The sequence below is a fragment of the Myripristis murdjan genome, chromosome 17, assembly GCF_902150065.1.
Source record: "Myripristis murdjan chromosome 17, fMyrMur1.1, whole genome shotgun sequence".
NCBI classification, from domain to species: domain Eukaryota; kingdom Metazoa; phylum Chordata; class Actinopteri; order Holocentriformes; family Holocentridae; genus Myripristis; species Myripristis murdjan.
The window spans coordinates 31,092,637-31,097,636 of record NC_043996.1 but is presented as its reverse complement, the minus strand read 5'-3'; the positions used below and the strand labels follow the sequence as shown (position 1 = coordinate 31,097,636).

At 46.0% G+C, this 5,000-nt stretch overlaps 1 protein-coding gene across 1 annotated transcript in view; it reads left to right on the top strand.

The window, feature by feature from the left end:
• kcnq3 (potassium voltage-gated channel, KQT-like subfamily, member 3) overlaps window positions 1–5,000 on the top strand; it is a 135,754-nt gene that overhangs the window by 25,176 nt on the left and 105,578 nt on the right. The window lies entirely within an intron of this gene.

Here is a 5,000-nt window from a genome sequence, read left to right as displayed (position 1 = left end):
AGTCTGCATATCGGAAAATCCATTTTCAGCCAAATGTTCGCTCCAGTGTGCGGTTCTTGCCCCTCCAAATCTACACTGCTGCTGCTGAGTTGTTGGCAGAGTATAATATTATAACAATAATATGTGGTCTTATTAGTATTAGTATTATTTTTTAACCAAAATAGAAACATCTGATTGAAATACACCTCCCGTTTCGGTGCAGCACCCAAGCCCGGTGTGCAAGAAGGAGGAGTGTTAACATGCCGGTGTAACATGTACAAGTTCAGTTTCACTCTCGGTGCGTTTCAGGCTGATCATCACTCACATCCGATGAAAGACTCACTCCCATCTGTAATTTTTGGAAAGCGGTAACAGAGATCTCTTGTCCTGCGTGAGCCAGGCGTTCATGTTACCGACGTCCCGTGTCAAAAATCCCCTCATGCACATTATCCTGGAGTGTAATCGATGAGCGGGGCTGAAGACGGAGGGCGTTTGTTTCCCCTGTCAGGGAGGTTTTGGTTTTCGCCCGGCACTCTGTCTGTCAGCAGGTTTTCTCTTCCTCTGAAACTCAGCGGAGGGAGCAGCTGATTCACACCGAGGCTCGTGTGCAGCTCTTTGACAGGGGAGTCGGCTTTGGTTGGTGCTGATGTGTGTCTGTTTTTAGCCTTGATTCAAAGTCCAGAGGGTGTGTTTGCATCGATGTAACTTTAAAAGTGAAGGCGGGGCGAGGCGTGCTGTGTTGGGGTGCAACGAGCTGCTCGGCGGTGCGGATGATCAGGTTTGTGCTTCCTGGTTCCTGGTTCCTGTTTCCTGACCTGCAAGAAAGGAGGCCGATCAATAAATGAAAAGGCTGCTGGTAAAAAACGGTCAGCACTGAGGGCTTGTTCTGTTTTGTTTTTGTTTTCTCTTGAGTTTGTGACCGGAGCGTTTCTCAGTCGCCTCGTCCCTGCTGTTCCTGGGATTTGAACCAGTGACCTCCCAATTACAAGGCAGCTTAAGTTTCTTAGGCGTCATTCTTTCTGCGTCTTCATCCTTATGCGAGGAGATTTGCATTTTAAAATCTGCGGTGATCCGGAGCGCGCAGGCTGACGGACATTTTCAGCACTTCTTGGTACTTTTCTGTTCCTCCTCTTGGTGCTGTTGTGGTGCAAATAATCTAATAATCCATCAGGAGCTGTGATACAGATCAACCCTGTGAGTTAATCCACTTACTGGAGCTCGTTAGAAATGGGTGCCGGCAGATCTGTGAGCTGCACACCTGCTGCACTGAACACAAATATAAATTGGTCAAGCTGGAGACAATAACCCCCCCCCGCCACACACACCACCACCCCGCCCCCCCGCCCCGTCCTGGTGACTCACTGCCTCTGTGGATTTGAACCAGCGAGTCATCGAGTGCAGCAGATCTGCAGTGTGTGCTTGGTGGACTCACAGAATCAGCCTGAAGTATCATGGCAGTTAAAGGTGCGACGCGTCACATTTTAACACACAGTCATTTTCAGATTAATTTGGGACGTTAGTCTAATCACCGTAGAGGCCGTCGGCGGGCGGCGTGTCGGCACCGAGGTGTCGCCAGGAACGACTTATCGATGTTTGAGGTTCCCGTGATGAAATGCCAAAACTGAGACAAAGCCCCGCCTGAGCTCCTCCTCCATCAGATCACCTTCCATCACATCCAGGTTTCTCTCTCACTCTAACTCGCTCCCTTCCTCTCCCTGAGTTAAAGCCTTATTTACTGCCTTACTTTTAAAAAAAAAATAATAATAAATTATTTATTATTTTATATTTAAGGAAAAAAAGACATAACAATAACAACAATAACAACACCCCGGCTCAGACATGTAAAATGAAATTAGCAAAAAAAAAAAAAACCTGTGACACTAGTTTAGGAAAAAAAAAATGAATTAACTAATTAATTCAAAAATAAATAAATAAATAAATAAATAAGAATAATAATGATGATAATGATAAATTAGAGAAAAAAAATAAATAATAAAAAAAATTAAAATAATAAATAAATAAAAATCAAATACTGCCTTACTTTATTTAAAAAAAAAAAACAAAAACAGTTAAATAATGATGATTGTATTATTAACTGTTCTGAGCTCGCTGGGAATCACCACCGCACCACGTGACACAGACACACAGACCGGCCACCGGACTCCAGCTCTACACCTGATCCACTTTAGAGGGCCACACTCTTATGCACATCCTGTTCAGGTAGATCTGTTTCAGCCAATCAGCATCAAGCTTTGGATCGGGTGTACAAGACCACAGCAAAAACCTGCAGGACAGGTGACACCTGAGGACCGGCTCGGCTTTACAGAGACGGGGGTCGGCTCGCTACTTCCTGTTCCCCTGGGGCTTGGAGGGGCTCGACGCTCGACGCTCACTGAGCCACTTGGAAAGTAGAAAAGACACCTAAATTGCGTTTGGCTGGGCTTTGTGCGGGGTGGCAGAGACGAGCCTCTGAGCCTCTGTAACCTGCTGAACTGTGGGGAGGCTGTGACTCTGCAGCCCCGAGCGAAGCACCCGGCTCTCATTTGCATAAATGGCCGACAGTAGCAGCCTGTGGTCGTGCCGAGCGGCTCCCGGCTGTGGAAACGCATGAATGTGAAGTAGGATGGAGCTGAAACCAATCAATCAAACAAACAAACAAACAAACAGAACAGCTTGGCCTGAGGTGAACCTGCTGGATGAAACAGAAGAAACCAGAACATAAAGAGCATGGAGAACATGTGCTGACACAGCAGATCTCTTTATGTCAGGTTTTAGCCTCTGACGGTGAGTTTCATGTGATTGTGGTTGTATTTGCTCGTGTGCGGAGCTGCAGGCTGTTTGACGTGATGCTGCTGTTTGGAAAAAAAAAAAAAAAGAGGAGTTTTTTAAGCTGCCTGGGATCACCTGAATAAATAAGTGAGGCTGAAATAAATAATGAAGAAAAGCTGTGGGCCTGTTTTATGGATGAGTCGATGACAGGAGGAAGACGGAGGAGCTGCTGCTCACCTGCAGCCTCCGAGCGGCGCCGCTGCAGAAAGTGGGTCAGGACGGCCTCGGGGCGCCGCCGGCCACACACACACACACACACACACACACACACAGGTCTGAGCCGGGCAGGACTGTGAGTGTGTGTGTGTGTGTGTGTGTGTGTGTGTGTGTGATAGTGTGTCAAACATCACGGATCCTGTGTTCAGGTTCTTGGAGCTTCCTCTTCATCGTCTGATGACGAAGGAGCGTCCGGTCGCTGCCTCTTCACCCAGCAGCTCCACGCTAACCATGTTAGCACGTTAGCATCCTCCTCCGTCCTGCCTGATCAGCTGATGAGGCACGAGATTGACTGCAGCTCAATTTACCAGCATGTGTGTGTGTGTGTGTGTGTGTGTGTGTGTGTGTGTGTGTGCGTGTGTGTGTGCTCTCTAGAAGGGCTTGCCACAGTTTGTGTGAACAATGAATCTGCAGTTAATTAGCCTGTGCAGCTCACAGTACAATGTGTGTGTGTGTGTGTGTGTGTGTGTGTGTGTGTGTGCGTGTGTGTGTGTGTGTGTCTTCTTTTGGAAGAGGAACTGCTGAAGTCATTTTCTGGTGATGGGAAGGTGTGTGTGTGTGTGTGTGTGTGTGTGTTTTACTGATGCACAGATCGGCTCTGATGTCATGTGGAATCTGCGTGCATAAATGATTCACCCAGATTAAATATTTTCTCAGATTCAGAGAGGACAGAGACAGGTGGAGGAGGAGGCGGAGTCAAGTGTCCATGCAGGTTCATTAGACTCCGCCTCCTCCTCCGATCTTCTAACAGGACGGAGGAAACAGAATTAAACTTTTAGCCTCTGAAATATATTTTGGACAGCTGATGGAGCTCAGGATGTATCAGCTGCTTTAACCAAACAGTTTGTCTGGATGAAGCTGGACGGTGTGTGTGACCATGAGGACGAACAGCACATCCTGTTTGATGCAGTTTGATGCAAAACCGATCCACAGATTATCCTCACATATAACTGCAATATGTGCATCACTTGTGTGTTTGTGTGTGTGCAGTCGTCCTTCACCCTGAGGCGACATATCTAACAATCAATCATTATTATTCAAATATCAAAGATAAAATAAATGTGAAGCCTCCGCTCAAACCATCAACTCATTTTTTCAGCTTTTAATCCAGAAACACACACTTTTTGTCTTGAATTGACGAAACACAATCATTTTTTTTTCTTTCTCTTTTGGACTTCATGTGAAATGGTATTTTTGGTCACTAAAAATGTAACTTCTGAAAAAAAAAAAAGGATCTCCAAAGTGTCGTTGTTGTTTTGTGGTGTGGACAGTGAAAGTGCTCCAGTTTGATTATGTGACGTTGCTTTTTTGCTCATTGTTGACGTCACACAGCTGCAATAAAGTTTTGGGAATTATCAGGATGTTTTTTAGCCACATTATTCATGCATTCATAACTCAGGGATGTTAAAAAAAAAACACTCCAGTCTCTCCTCAGTCGTCAGCGTCTTTGCTCAAATAGCGGAGACTTTTGTGTTTTTGTGTTATGAAGTAAAACATTTTCCAAAACAATTTCAAAAATATCTGCATGGACGCCGCCTTAATGGATCTTATGTGCAAATCAGCGCTCGTCTGTCTCTGCAAAACTTTTTATTTATCTACCTGCGGTCTGCCGACACAGGAGTAAGTGCTGTGAGGACTGTCGGCGTTCAGACTGTGGAATAATTTGGATTTGATTATTATTTGCTGTGTTGCTGCTGCAGAGACGGCGAGTTAACCAGCCAGTCGAAATAAACAGCAGCTCTGCCACCACAGAGGCTCCATTAGCTGCTGGCTTTCCACAGGGGAGACATCAGCCACCGGCACACACACACACACACACACACACACACACACACACACACACACACACAGAGTCTTGCTCTAGTGATGAAGCTAACAAGCCCCTCCCTGCCAAACAGATACACCTTCCATTTCCTTCACTCAATCCTCACAAAGACGCACACACACACACACACACACACACACACACACACACA